The following is a 16,598-nucleotide window of genomic DNA, read 5'->3' as shown; positions in this document are numbered from 1 at the left end:
CACCTAAGGACATCACACGCATCCATGCTCAAGGCAGGATTCGAACCTGCGACCGTAGCAGCCGCGTTGTTCTGGACTGAAGTCCCTAGAACCGCTCGGCCACAGCGGCCAACCTCTGCTCAGTCGCGGGCATTACTCACTTGTGACAAGTTGGGGGATGTTTCTGTTACCATCATGCCACATAAGAGCTTAAATATGGTCCAGGGACCTTCTTTTCCAGTCTCACAACGAGCTGCCCGCCAGTTTAGAGCGACGAGGTGTTCATTTCGTCTGGCGCGCCCATCAGGGTCGGAGGGATAATCAGGTTGCAACCGATGCCTTCATCTTGACCTTAGAGGGTGACACATTGCCCGAGAAGGTCAAGGTGATGGTCTACCACTGTGATGTCAAGCCAAATATACCTCCCCCGATGTGGTGCCTTAAGTGCTAGAAGTTCGGCCATATGTCTTCCTGCTGTACTTCCATCGTCACATCTCGCGATTGTGGATGTCCCTCAGATCCCAATACTGCAAGTGCCCCACCACCCATCTGTGTCAATTGTGAAGAGCATCATTCACCTTGCTCGCCAGACTGCAGGATTTTACAGAAAGAGAGGAAAATCATGGAAAATAAGACCCTGGACCGACTGACCTACACTGAGGCTAGGAGGAAATTTGAGCATCTACATCCTGTGGCTATGACCTCCTCTTACACCGCTACTACGAGAACAATCAGTTCCTCTCATTCCTGTCGCCTCTCAGAAACAGAAGGCTACACATGCCGCCTTAATGGTGGGGGGCACTTCCCTCCCTGTTGCTCCCCTTTGCTCGGGAGCAACATCCCCCAACCATCGGGGATATCACTTCCCTCCCTGTTCCCTGGTGCTCCTGCACCACCTACTGTGGGAGCAACACCCCCCTCCACAACAATCGGGATATCAGCTCCCACCTCTGAGCCAGAGAAGCGTAAGTCTTCTTCGGCTCCTCTCGCTAGGGAGGGGTCTCTTGGGTCACTCGCATCCCAGGTTTCTGCTAGTGGAAAAGAAGACACCTGCTAGTGGCTGAAGAGCCCAAAAGCAGCTGGTCAAAGGGCTTCACACTCATCCTCAGTCCTAGAGACTTAATCAGTGAAGCCCTCCCAGCCAGGGAAACCTGAGGAGCAGTGCAAGAAATCCAAAAATAAGGTCCCCAAGATCAAGGGAATTGCGGTAGCACCCACACCACCGCTACCTACAAGCTCTGCATCTGCAGATGAGGTGGAGAATCTGGCGTCCGCTGAGGATCTAGATCTCGCTGGACCTTCAAACACAATGTATACAGACTACTCAGGCAAAAAGTCAGTGGCAGTAGGTGACCTGGGGCGTAAAACATCTCATTGGATGTCCTATGACTTCACAGTCTCACGATGACGTCATCTTCCAGTGGAATAGCGGCTGTTTTTTCCTCTGTCTGGCTGAGCTACAGCAGCTTTTAAGCTTTACACCTGCTATATGCATTGCCCTCTAGGAAACCTGGTTCCCAGCAATGTGGACCAATTCCCTCCATGACTGTAAGGGATACTACAGGAACTGTAGCGACTACACTTGAGTGTCAGGTGGAGTTTGTGTTTATGTCCTAAACTCAGTCTGTAGTGAAACTGTTCCAATTCAAACCCCTCTTGAAGCTGTGGCTGTCAGAATAGGATGACACAGGAAATAACTATCTGCAATGTACATCTTCCTACATGAATGTATTAACTGCACTGATTGATCAACTCCCTAAACCTTCCCGTGTTTTGGGAGATTTTAACGCCAATAACCCCTGGTGGGGTGGCACCACGCTTACTGGCCGAAGCAGAGATGTCGAGACTTTACAGTCTCAGTTCGACCTCTGACTCTTAAATACTGGGGCCACCACACATTTCGGTGTGGCTCATGGTAGTTACTCGCCTATTGATGTATCAATTTGCAGCCCAGTACTTCTCCCATCTATCCACTGGAGAGCACATGACCACCTGTCTGGTAGCGACCACTTCCCCATCTTCCTGTCACTGCCCCAATGTCAGGCCCACGGACGCCTGCCCAGATGGGCTTTAAACAAGGTGGACTGTGAAACTTTCACCTCTGCTGTCACCGTTGAATCTCCCCCACCGGTAACATCGATGTGATGGTGCTCCCTGCCGCAGTTGTATAAGCAGCTGCCAGCAGCAAGTCGTATACTCGTAGCTCACTTATTTTTTACATGGTTTAATTCTTAATTTCTTTGCGTGTTTTTGGTACTTGCATTGTTTAATTCATAATTTCGGGCATATTATAGTATTTGAGAGTTATAGCATCGCGTTTTAGTACCTGAATAGTGTAAAATCGCGTAGTCTCCTTCCGCCGCCGAGCAGTGTGTCAGCAGTGCGCAAGTAGCAGCATTACTGCATTTACTAGGCAATCTTGTATTTTAATAACCGATTAAATTTTGTGTCGAATTGTTTGTGCTCTCTGTAGATTAGTTCAGACGTTCTTTGCACAACAGTTTTTAGCATGGATAGGGACTGCAACTGCTGTGTTCAGATGCAGGCTGAGTTGCCATCCCTTCGCTCCCAGCTTCAGGCAGTGTTAGCTTCGGTCACACAGCTTGAGGCTGTTGCCAATGGGCATCACTGTGGGGGTCCGGATGGGGGTTTGTCGGGGACGGCCAGCTCGTCCCACGCATCTCCCGATCGGACTAAGACCCTGGCTCCCCGGAATACTGCCCACATTCAGGCTGATCCTCACCTGTGGTAGAGTGGGAGGTCTTCTCGAGGTGTGGCAGGGGGCGAAAGACATTCCGGAGGGCTGAACGGAAGACCTCTCCAGTTTGTCGGACGAACCGGTTTCAGGCTCTGTCTCAGGCTGATACTGATCTTCGGCCGGACAAGGCTGCTTGTCTTGTTCCAGAGGTTGCCCCTCAGTCTGCAAGATCCGGGTGGTCGCAGAGGGTGGGCTTACTGGTAGTTGGGAGCACCAACGTCAGGCGCGTAATGGGGCGCCTTAGGGATATGGTAGCAAGAGAGGGGAAGAAAACCAATGTACACTCCGTATGCATACCGGGGGGAGTCATTCCAGATGCCATGAAGTGTACAGGGTGCACCCATCTGCAGGTGGTCGCTCATGTCGGCACCAATGATGTGTGTCGCTATGGATCGGAGGAAATCCTCTCTGGCTTCCGGCGGCTATTTGATTTGGTGCAGACTGCCAGTCTCGCTAGCGGGATGAAAGCAGAGCTCACCATCTGCAGCAACGTCGACAGGAATGACTGTGGACCTTTGCTACAGAGCCGAGTGGAGGGTCTGAATCAGAGGTTGAGACGGTTCTGCGACGGTGTGGGCTGCATATTCCTCGACTTGCGCCATAGGGTGGTGGGGTTTCGGGTTCTGCTGGATTGGTCAGGAGTCCACTACACGCAGCAAGCGGCTACACGGGTAGCAGGGGTTGTGTGGTGTGGACTGGGCGGTTTTTTAGGTTATATGGCCTCGGGCAAGTACAGAAAGGGCAACAGCCTCAAAGGGTGCGGGAAAAAGTCAGGACATGCGGGGACCAAGCAGCAATCGGTATTGTAATTGTAAACTGTCGAAGCTGCATTGGTAAAGTACTGGAACTTCAAGCGCTGATAGAAAGCACCGAAGCTGAAATCGTTATAGGTATAGAAAGCTGGCTGAAGCCAGAGATAAATGCTGTCGAAATTTTTACAAAGGTACAGACGGTGTTTAGAAAGGATAGATTGCATGCAACCGGTGGTGGAGTGTTCGTCGCTGTTAGTAGTAGTTTATCCCGTAGTGAAGTAGAAGTGGATAGTTCCTGTGAATTATTATGGGTGGAGGTTACACTCAACAACCGAGCTAGGTTAATAGTTGGCTCCTTTTACCGACCTCCCGACTCAGCAGCATTACTGGCAGAACAACTGAGAGAAAATTTGGAATACATTTCACATAAATTTTCTCAGCATGTTATAGTCTTAGGTGGAGATTTCAATTTACCAGATATAGACTGGGACACTCAGATGTTTATGACGGGTGGTAGGGACAGAGCATCGAGTGACTTTATACTGATTACACTATCCGAAAATTATCTCGAGCAATTAAACAGAGAACCGACTCGTGGAGATAACATCTTGGACCTACTGATAACAAACAGACCCGAACTTTTCGAATCTGTATGTGCAGAACAGGGAATCAGTGATCATAAGGCCGTTGCAGCATCCCAGAATTTGGAAGTTAATAGGAATATAAAAAAAGGGAGGAAGGTTTATCAGTTTAGCAAGAGTAATAGAAGGCAGGTTTCAGACTACCTAACAGATTAAAACGAAAATATTTGTTCCGACATTGACAATGTTGAGTGTTTATGGAAAAAGTTGAAGGCAATCGAAAAATGCGTTTTAGACAGGTACGTGCCGAGTAAAACTGTGAGGGACGGTAAAAACCTACCGTGGTTCAACAACAAAGTTAGGAAACTACTGCGACAGCAAAGAGAGCTTCACTCCAAGTTTAAACGCAGCCAAAACCTCTCAGACAAACAGAAGCTAAACGATGTCAAAGTTAGCGTAAGGAGGGCTATGCGTGAAGCGTTCAGTGAATTCGAAAGTAAAATTCTATGTACCGACTTGACAGAAAATCCTAGGAAGTTCTGGTCTTACGTTAAATCAGTAAGTGGCTCGAAACAGCATATCCAGACACTCTGGGATGATAATGGCATTGAAACAGAGGATGACACGCATAAAGCTGAAATACTAAACACCTTTTTCAAAAGCTGTTTCACAGAGGAAGACCGCACTGCAGTTCCTTCTCTAAATCCTCGCACAAACGAAAAAATGGCTGACATCGAAATAAGTGTCCAAGAAATAGAAAAGCAACTGGAATCACTCAACAGAGGAAAGTCCACTGGACCTGACGGGATACCAATTCGATTCTACACAGAGTACGCGAAAGAACTTGCCCCCCTTCTAACAGCCGTGTACCGCAAGTCTCTAGAGGAACGAAAGGATCCAAATGATTGGAAAAGAGCACAGGTAGTCTTCAAGAAGGGTCGTCGAGCAGGCTCAGAACTATAGACCTATATCTCTGACGTCGATCTGTTGTAGAATTTTAGAACATGTTTTTTGCTCGAGTATCATGTCGTTTTTGGAAACCCACAATCTACTATGTAGGAATCAACATGGATTCCGGAAACAGCGATCGTGTGAGACCCAACTCTCTTTATTTGTTCATGAGACCCAGAAAATATTAGATACAGGCTCCCAGGTAGATGCTATTTTCCTTGACTTCCGGAAGGCGCTCGATACTGTTCCGCACTGTCGCCTGGTAAACAAAGTAAGAGCCTACGGAATACCACACCAGCTGTGTGGCTGAAGAGTTTTTAGCAAACAGAACACAGCATGTTGTTATCAATGGAGAGACGTCTACAGACGTTAAAGTAACCTCTGGCGTGCCACAGGGAAGTGTAATGGGACCCTTGCTTTTCAGAATATATATAAATGACCTAGTAGATAGTGTCGGAAGTTCCATGCGGCTTTTCGCGGATGATGCTGTAGTATGCAGAGAAGTTGCAGCATTAGAAAATTGTAGCGAAATGCAGGAAGATCTGCAGCGGATAGGCACTTGGTGCAGGGAATGGCAACTGACCCTTAACATAAACAAATGTAATGTATTGCGAATACATAGAAAGAAGGATCCTTTATTGTATGATTATATGATAGCGGAACAAACATTGGTAGCTGTTACTTCTGTAAAATATCTGGGAGTGTGTGTGCGGAACGATTTGAATTGGAATGATGATATAAAATTAATTGTTGGTAAGGCGGGTACCAGGTTGAGATTCATTGGGAGAGTCCTTAGAAAATGTAGTCCATCAACAAAGGAGGTGGCTTACAAAACACTCGTTCGACCTATACTTGAGTATTGCTCATCAGTGTGGGATCCCTACCAGATCGGGTTGACGGAGGAGATAGAAAAGATCCAAAGAAGAGCGGCGCGTTTTGTCACGGGGTTATTTGGTAACCGTGATAGCGTTACGGAGATGTTTAACAAACTCAAGTGGCAGACTGCAAGAGAGGCGCTCAGCATCGCGGTGTAGCTTGCTCGCCAGGTTTCGAGAGGGTGCGTTTCTGGATGAGGTATCGAATATATTGCTTCCCCCTACTTACACCTCCCGAGGAGATCAAGAAAGTAAAATTAGAGAGATTCGAGCGCGCACGGAGGCTTTCAGACAGTCGTTCTTCCCGCGAACCATACGCGACTGGAACAGGAAAGGGAGGTAATGACAGTGGCACGTAAAGTGCCCTCCGCCACACACCGTTGGGTGGGTTGCGGAATATAGATGTAGATGTAGAACAGGTGACTACAACAATCGTTTCTGTGGCAGATAAAATGTTCCCTCGCTCTTTAGGGTGCTCGCAGCGAAAGGCAATCCCTTTGTGGTTGCCGGAAGTCGCTGAAGCAATTAAGGAGCGTCGGGGAGCCCTATAGCGGCATAAGCGGCACCCTTCCCCTGAGCGCCTCGTAGCCTTTAAACGGCTCCGAGCCCGCGTTCGCCAGCTCATCAAACGATAGAAGCAGCAGTGTTGGGAGAGATATGTCTCGACCATTGGCTGCAATACGTCACCGTCTGAAGTCTGGGCAAAGATAAAACGTGATTTTGGGTACCAGCGCCCAACAGGTGTTCCCGGTGTTAAGATAAATGGCGTGTTATATATAGACACAAACGCAATTTCCGAGCACTTTGCTGAGCAACATTCTCGAGCCTCTGCGTCGGAGAATTACCCCCCAGCCTTTCGCACTCCCAAACAGCGGCTGGTGGGGAAAGTCCTCTCGTTCATTCAACGCCACAGCGAATCCTATAACGCCCCATTTACAAAGTTGGAGCTCCTCAGTGTCCTTGCACATTGCCCCAACACAGCTCCTGGGCCCGATCTGATCAACAGTCAGATGCTTCAACAACTTTCGTCCGACTACAAGTGACATCTCCTTATCATCTTCAACCGGGTCTGGTGCGATGGCGTCTTCCCATCGCAATGGCATGAGAGCACCACCTTTTCAGTGCTCAAACCTGGTAAAAACTCGCTTGATGTTGGTAGCTATCGGCCCATCAGCCACTCCAACGTTCTTTTTAAGCTGCTAGAACGCATCGTGAGCGGGCAGTTTGTCCTATAGTCACGTGGCCTACTGGCCCCGTGGCAAGGAGGTTTTCACCAGGGTCGCTCTACCACTGATAGCATTGTCCCCCTCGAGTCCCCTATCCGAACAGCCTTTTCCAGACGCCAACACCTGATTGCCGCCTTTTTTTTTTTTTTTTTTTTTACGAAAAGCTTACATCGCGACCTTGTGACATCCTATCCTTGTCACGTTGTATGAATGGGGTCTCTGGAGCCCGCTCCCGATTTTTATACAAAATTTCCTGTTGCTCCATACTTTCCGGGTCCAAGTTAGTACCTCCCATAGTGTCCCCCACATCGAGGAGAATGGGGTCGCGTAGGGCTCTGTATTCAGTGTATCTCTATTTTTAGTGGCCATTAATATTCTAGCAGCAGCTGTAGGGCCGTCCGTCTCACCTTCTCTGTATGCAGAAGACTTCTGCATTTAGTACTGCTCCTCCAGTACTGGTGTTGCTGAGCGGCGCCTACAGGGAGCCATGCACAAGGCGCAGTCATGGGCTGTAGCCCACGGCTTCCAGTTTTCAGCCACGAAGTCATGTGTCTTGCACTTTCGTCGGCGTCGTAACGTTCATCCGGACCCAGAACATTACCTTAAAGACTTCACTTTCTCACCTTTGTCAGCTTAAGCGGAAGTGCTCGCAGCACCTCAATGCCCTCCGCAGCCTGAGCAACACCAACTGCGGTGCAGATAGCTCTACTCTGCTGCATCACTACAGAGCCGTTGTTAAGTCCCGCCTTGACTATGGGACTCGGGTTGATGGTTCGGCGGCGCCCTCTCTACATCTACATCTACATCCATACTCCGCAAGCCACCTGACGGTGTGTGGCGGAGGGTACCTTCAGTACCTCTATCGGTTCTCCCTTCTATTCCAGTCTCGTATTGTTCGTGGAAAGAACGATTGTCGGTATGCCTCTGTGTGGGCTCTAATCTCTCTGATTTTATCCTCATGGTCTCTTCGCGAGATATACGTAGGAGGGAGCAATATACTGCTTGACTCTTCGGTGAAGGTATGTTCTCGAAACTTTGACAAAAGCCCGTACCGAGCTACTGAGCGTCTCTCCTGCAGAGTCTTCCACTGGAGTTTATCTATCATCTCCGTAACGCTTTCGCGATTACTAAATGATCCTGTAACGAAGCGCGCTGCTCTCCGTTGGATCTTCTCTATGTCTTGTATCAACCCTATCTGGTACGGATCCCACACTGCTGAGCAGTATTCAAGCAGTGGGCGAACAAGCGTACTGTAACCTACTTCCTTTGTTTTCGGATTGCATTTCCTTAGGATTCTTCCAATGAATCTCAGTCTGGCATCTGCTTTACCGACAATCAACATTATATGATCATTCCATTTTAAATCACTCCTAATGCGTACTCCCAGATAATTTATGGTATTAACTGCTTCCAGTTGCTGACCTGCTATTTTGTAGCTAAATGATAAAGGATCTATCTTTCTGTGTATTCGCAGCACATTACACTTGTCTACATTGAGATTCAGTTGCCATTCCCTGCACCATGCGTCAATTCGCTGCAGATCCTCCTGCATTTCAGTACAATTTTCCATTGTTACAACCTCTCGATACACCACAGCATCATCTGCAAAAAGCCTCAGTGAACTTCCGATGTCATCCACCAGGTCATTTATGTATATTGTGAATAGCAACGGTCCTATGACACTCCCCTGCGGCACACCTGAAATTACTCTTACTTCGGAAGACTTCTCTCCATTGAGAATAACATGCTGCGTCCTGTTATCTAGGAACTCCTCAATCCAATCACACAATTGGTCTGATAGTCCATATGCTCTTACTTTGTTCAATAAACGACTGTGGGGAACTGTATCGAACGCCTTGCGGAAGTCAAGAAACACGGCATCTACCTGTGAACCCGTGTCTATGGCCCTCTGAGTCTCGTGGACGAATAGCGCGAGCTGGGTTTCACATGACCGTCTTTTTCGAAACCCAGCGTTGCGTTTGCTCGATCCAGTGCACCACTGTGGTGTTCGCCTAGCGGCAGGAGCTTTTAGGACGAGTCCGGTGACCCACGTCCTTGTGGAAGCTGGAGTCCCTCCATTGCAGGTCAGGCGTGCACAACTGCTGGCCAGTTATGTTGCACATGTTCGTAGTTGTTCTGCGCATCCGAATCACCGTCTCCTTTTCCCACCCACGGCGGTTCATCTCCCGCATCGGCGGCCCATGTCAGGGCTTCCAATTGCAGTTCGTGTCCGCTCCTTTCTTTCCGAACTGGAGTCCTTGCCTTTACCACCTATACTTGAGGTCCATTCACGTGAACCTCCATGGTGCACACCTAGGCCGCCGCTTCGCCTGGACCTTTCACGTGGCCCTAAGTACTCAGTTAACACCGCAGCTCTCCGCTGCCACTTCCACTCGATTCTTGGCATTTACCGAGGCCGCGAAATAGTTTACACCGACGGCACGATGGCTGATGGTCACGTCGGCTTCGCGTGTATCCATGGAGGACATATTGATCAGTATTCCTTCCCCGATGGCTGCAGTGTTTTCCGAGCTGGTGGCTATATTTCGTGCTCTTGAGCACATCAGTTCAACCCCTGGCGAGTCGTTTCTTCTGTGTACTGACTCCTTGAGCAGCTTACAAACTATCGTCCCGTGCTACCTTCGTCATCCTTTGGTAGCGACCATCCAGGAGTCCGTCTATGCCCTGGAAGGGTCCAGTCCTCCAGTGGTGTTTGTCTGGGCCCCAGGTAACGTCGGAATCCCAGGCAACGAACTTACCGACAGGCGGACCAAACAGGCTACGCGGAAAACGCTTGTGGAGATCGGCTTCTCTGCAACTGACCTGCGTTCAGTGCTCCGCCTCGAGGTTTTGCGGCTGTGGGAGACGAAATGGCATAACCTCAGCACGCGCAACAAACTGCGTGCCATTAAGGAGACTACGAAAGTGTGGCAGTCCTGCATGCAAGCCTCTCGCTGGGCCTCTGTGGTTCTTTGCCGGCTCCGCATTGGCCGCACGTGAGTGACACACGGCTGCCTCTCCGCCGTGATGACCCAACCCAATGTCGGAGCGGCGCTTGGCTGTCAGTGGCCCATATCTTTGTCAGCTGTCCTTCTTTGGATGCCCTACATCTACATCTACATTTATACTCCTCAATCCACCCAACGGTGTGTGGCGGAGGGCACTTTACGTGCCCCTGTCATTACCTCCCTTTTCTGTTCCAGTCGCGTATGGTTCGCGGGAAGAACGACTGTCTGAAAGCCTCCGTGCGCGCTCGAATCTCTCTAATTTTACTTTCTTGATCTCCTCGGGAGGTGTAAGTAGGGGGAAGCAATATATTCGATACCTCATCCAGAAACGCACCCTCTCGAAACCTGGCGAGCAAGCTACACCGCGATGCTGAGCGCCTCTCTTGCAGTCTGCCACTTGAGTTTGTTAAACATCTCCGTAACGCTATCACGGTTACCAAATAACCCCGTGACAAAACGCGCCGCTCTTCTTTGGATCTTTTCTATCTCCTCCGTCAACCCGATCTGGTAGGGATCCCACACTGATGAGCAATACTCAAGTATAGGTCGAACGAGTGTTTTGTAAGCCACCTCCTTTGTTGATGGACTACATTTTCTAAGGACTCTCCCAATGAATCTCAACCTGGTACCCGCCTTACCAACAATTAATTTTATATTATCATTCCAATTCAAATCGTTCCGCACGCATACTCCCAGATATTTTACAGAAGTAACGGCTACCAATGTTTGTTCCGCTATCATATAATCATACAATAAAGGATCCTTCTTTCTATGTATTCGCAATACATTACATTTGTCTATGTTAAGGGTCAGTTGCCATTCCCTGCACCAAGTGCCTATCCGCTGCAGATCTTCCTGCATTTCGCTACAATTTTCTAATGCTGCAACTTCTCTGCATACTACAGCATCATCCGCGAAAATCCGCATGGAACTTCCGACACTATCTACTAGGTCATTTATATATATTCTGAAAAGCAGTGGTCCCATAACTCTCCCCTGTGGCACGCCAGAGGTTACTTTAACGTCTGTAGACGTCTCTCCATTGATAACAACATGCTGTGTTCTGTTTGCTAAAAACTCTTCAGCCACACAGCTGGTGTGGTATTCCGTAGGCTCTTACTTTGTTTACCAGGCGACAGTGCGGAACAGTATCGAGTGCCTTCCGGAAGTCAAGGAAAATAGCATCTACCTGGGAGCCTGTATCTAATATTTTCTGGGTCTCATGAACAAATAAAGAGAGTTGGGTCTCACACGATCGCTGTTTCCGGAATCCATGTTGATTCCTACATAGTAGATTGTGGGTTTCCAAAAACGACATGATACTCGAGCAAAAAACATGTTCTAAAATTCTACAACAGATCGACGTCAGAGATATAGGTCTATAGTTCTGCGCATCTGCTCGACGACTCTTCTTGAAGACTGGGACTACCTGTGCTCTTTTCCAATCATTTGGAACCTTCCGTTCCTCTAGAGACTTGCGGTACACGGCTGTTAGAAGGGGGGCAAGTTCTTTCGCGTACTCTGTGTAGAATCGAATTGGTATCCCGTCAGGTCCAGTGGACTTTCCTCTGTTGAGTGATTCCATTTGCTTTTCTATTCCTTGGACACTTATTTCCATGTCAGCCATTTTTCGTTTGTGCGAGGATTTAGAGAAGGAACTGCAGTGCGGTCTCCCTCTGTGAAACAGCTTTTGAAAAAGGTGTTTAGTATTTCAGCTTTACGCGTGTCATCCTCTGTTTCAATGCCTTCATCATCCCGGAGTGTCTGGATATGCTGTTTCGAGCCACTTACTGATTTAACGTAAGACCAGAACTTCCTAGGATTTTCTGTCAAGTCGGTACATAGAATTTTACTTTCGAATTCACTGAACGCTTCACGCATAGCCCTCCTTACGCTAACTTTGACATCGTTTAGCTTCTGTTTGTCTGAGAGGTTTTGGCTGCGTTTAAACTTGGAGTGAAGCTCTCTTTGCTGTCGCAGTAGTTTCCTAACTTTGTTGTTGTACCACGGTGGGTTTTTCCCGTCCCTCACAGTTTTACTCGGCACGTACCTGTCTAAAACGCATTTTACGATTGCCTTCAACTTTTTCCATAAACACTCAACATTGTCAGTGTCGGAACAGAAATTTTCGCTTTGATCTGTTAGGTAGTCTGAAATCTGCCTTCTATTACTTTTGCTAAACAGATAAATCTTCCTCCCTTTTTTTATATTCCTATTAACTTCCAAATTCTGGGATGCTGCAACGGCCTTATGATCACTGATTCCCTGTTCTGCACATACAGAGTCGAAAAGTTCGGGTCTGTTTGTTATCAGTAGGTCCAAGATGTTATCTCCACGAGTCGGTTCTCTGTTTAATTGCTCGAGGTAATTTTCGGATAGTGTAATCAGTATAATGTCACTCGATGCTCTGTCCCTACCACCAGCCGTAAACATCTGAGTGTCCCAGTCTATATCTGGTAAATTGAAATCTCCACCTAAGACTATAACATGCTGAGAAAAGTTATGTGAAATGTATTCCAAATTTTCTCTCAGTTGTTCTGCCAGTAATGCTGCTGAGTCGGGAGGTCGGTAAAAGGAGCCAACTATTAACCTAGCTCGGTTGTTGAGTGTAACCTCCACCCGTAATAATTCACAGGAACTATCCACTTCTACTTCACTACAGGATAAACTACTACTAACAGTGACGAACACTCCACCACCGGTTGCATGCAATCTATCCTTTCTAAACACCGTCTGTACCTTTGTAAAAATTTCGGCAGAATTTATCTCTGGCTTCAACCAGCTTTCTGTATCTATAACGATTTCAGCTTCGGTGCTTTCTATCAGCGCTTGAAGTTCTGGTACTTTACCAACGCAGCTTCGACAGTTTACAATTACAATACCGATTGCTGCTTGGTCCCTGCATGTCCTGACTTTGCCCCGCACCCGTTGCCCTTTCTGTACTTGCCCGAGGCCATCTAACCTAAAGAACCGCCCAGGCGACGCCACACAACCTCTGCTACCCGTGTAGCCGCTTGTTGCCTGTAGTGGACTCCTGACCTATCCAGCGGAACCCGAAACCTCACCACCCTATGGCGCAAGTCGAGGAATCTGCAGCCCACACCGTCGCAGAACCGTCTCAACCTCTGATTCAGACCTTCCACTCGGCTCTGTACCAAAGGTCCGCAGTCAGTCCTGTCGACGATGCTGCAGATGGTGAGCTCTGCTTTCATCCCGCTAGCGAGACTGGCAGTCTTCACCAAATCAGATAGCCGCCGGAAGCCAGAGAGGATTTCCTCCGATCCATAGCGTCACACATCATTGGTGCCGACATGAGCGACCACCTGCAGATGGGTGCACCCTGTACCCTTCATCGCATCCGGAAGAACCCTTTCCACATCTGGAATGACTCCCCCCGGTACGCACACGGAGTGCACATTGGTTTTCTTCCCCTCTCTTGCTGCCATATCCCTAAGGGATCCCATTACGCCCTGCGACGGACTCTTCAGTTACCGGATTCGTTGCCATTAATTTTAGCTGACAACGTCTCATCGGCTAATTTAATTTCACGTTTTATACATGACAGTGGGTTTTATCTCTCTTAATAAGACTTAGCACATGTCCTTTGTCCCTTTGTGTTCTCCACTGTAATGCTTTTAGGGTAGATGTTTTAATGTGTCGCAGAGTGGCTGGCTTTTCCTTTTAATTCTCGTGGTCGGCCAGCCACGTTCATCTGCTCTCTTGTTTTTACCCCTTCTACCTGTTTCTTGCTGCTCTCTGTGGTTTTCTTTTCCTGTTTTGTCCATGGTAGTGTTGGTTGTCCTTCTGTAGTTCTTCTTGTTCCTCCTTCAACCATTTAAAGTTTTAGAAGCATATATCACGAGTAGGAAGATACATACCGCCTACAGAAAAATTAAAGTGACCTTTGGAGGAAAGAGCAGCTGTTCGAGAATCAGGAGCTCAGATAGGAAACCAGTCCTAAGCAAAGAAGGGAAAGCTGAAAGGTGGAAGAAGTATATGGATGGTCTATACAAGGAAGATGTACTTGAGGGCAATTCAAACCTGTACATAAACATGACCAAAAGATCACCACTAACGAGGACATCACTGTAATAGGTAAGAGAACTTAAACATTGTCGCTCGTACACTGACAAAGGACAAGCCTCACAGGCAACGTCATTCAAAACTGAACGACTCAATGACTGGAAAACAACGTTGCTTAAACATTGTTAACCTACACTGCAGGTGCACCCCATATTGCTGGAACAGTACGCAGGAGTAAAGCGTAGAACAAAATGGTTCAGATGGCTCTGAGCACTATGGGGCTTAACTGCTGCGGTCATCAGTCCCCTAGAACTTAAAACTACTTATGCCCAACCAAGCTAAGGACATCACGCACATACATGCCCGAGGCAGGATTCGAATCTGCGACCTTAGCGGTCACGCGGTGCCAGACTGTAGCGCCTAGAACCGCTCGGCCACCCCGGCCGGCAAAGCGGAGAACAGACAAGTAGCCTCTGCCAGGGGAGATGCTAACTGAACCACAACAGACAGACAATGACATCACTCCGCCGATCACCAGCGTTGTGGCTTTTTGTCCTCTTGCAGCGACAGTGGCAAACCTAGCTAGTATGTTCCTGCCACTTCTGCATCCATCCGAATACGACAAAAATAGCACGAACATACGCACAGTAATTCGAACACGGCAGCGAGGAGATGGTAAGGACAGAGCCTGTACTCGTTGCTTGCAGTTCTGTTTCATCCATCTGGACATCGTATTCCGAACACGACAGCAAACAAAGGCAAGCACACAGCCTGCATTCGTTACCGGTATCTGCGCACCATCTATCGAGACGCCGCACTGCATACACGGAGGCAGGCAATTAACAGGCAGAGGGCCTGAAGCCGTTGCCAGAGGATCGTTCCCTGCTGACACGGACCAGAGGTTGCACCTCGGCGACTCCGTACACACGCTGGCTGCTGACCAAAGCATTCCAGCCGACCGAGTGTTGTCTTCCTCCTTCGCAGGCAGACTGTCACTGACAAGGAACCCATTAGGTGCAAAGTCGCAAGTTCAGTCTTCAGTAAGGCTCATTTGAAAGTGTTGTGTTAACAATTATGACAGGAAAAATATTTGCTGCTAATGACTCGCCATGTGCATCACGAGGGCGACTGAAAACGAATGTCCGAGAGGTGCAGAGACCAATCTTCTACGGGATGTGCGTATTATATTTTGTAAAATGGATATCGTTAATATTCAACAAATGTTTAAAACGAGACCAAGAACATCGAATGAAAAATGGAGTGTCACAGTGATCTCAAAAGTTCGCACCATCAAGATCAAAGGCTAGCTCCTTGGGCGTTACAAACTGTGCACGACATTTAGATACTCGTAGGTATCGCCTCTTAAGGAATGCGTAACCTCGGAGACGGGAACAGATGGAATGTGATGGCATACAGCCGAATGTGAAACAGTCTTCCATGGTGGCTATCGTGAATCTGGCTATTTTTTAAGGTGTAGCTGCAGATAGTGAGATAATATGTTTTATAGGCATGGAAGAAACAAGCGTGCAGCCTCAGGATTTGCTCAGTGGTTCCAAATGGTATGAACTGCAATTTCACATACTTTTGGGGAGGGATAGTTTGCTCTGAAGGAGTATGGTTTTTGTATGCAGACCAGGAATCAAGAAAAAACAAGCTCTTTTGACCAGCTGTTGTCCAAAAGCAGTGTTCGTACCATAGTTGTAGTTCTCTTAAGCCTATATTCGCACTCTTGCTTACTGTGACGTACATATTCCCAACAGCACTTGCACGATAATGCATACGAGAAAGAATCGTAGGGGGGCAGAGAACATCCAACTTCTTAATAAAGAACTTTAATAAATAACTTTCCAGCCGATCTACCGTCCAGATTAACAGTTGGCATAATTGTATACGCTTGCGCTAAAGCACTGATGTTAGTTGATCTTTATACAACTCTCTTGGTACCTCTAATTTTCAGGATTTCTTTCATATGCATTTAGTCTTATAACTCTATTGGAAACAAAGTCCCTACTCAACGATTTGCTAATATCTCATCTAATAATTTTCGGACCGATTCTGCAGTTTGCCGTGAGTAAAGTCGACACTTTGTTGGAAATGTCGTTAGCTAACGTCTTCCAGTTCTGTAAGACTGTTTGAAGTTATGCACTGCTTCACTTAAAATCGATATAATCTATATCGCCCCCAAATTGGTGTGAATAATGTAGTAGTTCACTATCGTGTACATCCTGTAAATTGTAGCGAATGTCTTTGAAACTCGCGAACACCAGTTCGTTTTAACATTGCGCCTTGTCCTCCCTTGAATATCCATAGTGTTTCTTATGCACTACACGGTCATATTGTTGCGGACTTATTCGGAATCTGTTCATATTTTTATTTACAGTATTTATTTATTTTTTTTATTATGCTGCAGATAATCTTCCTAGCCGCTCCTCGGACAACGATTGT

The sequence above is a fragment of the Schistocerca cancellata genome, chromosome 2 (assembly GCF_023864275.1).
Source record: "Schistocerca cancellata isolate TAMUIC-IGC-003103 chromosome 2, iqSchCanc2.1, whole genome shotgun sequence".
In the NCBI taxonomy this organism is placed as follows: domain Eukaryota; kingdom Metazoa; phylum Arthropoda; class Insecta; order Orthoptera; family Acrididae; genus Schistocerca; species Schistocerca cancellata.
Note: the sequence above shows the minus strand (reverse complement) of the source record.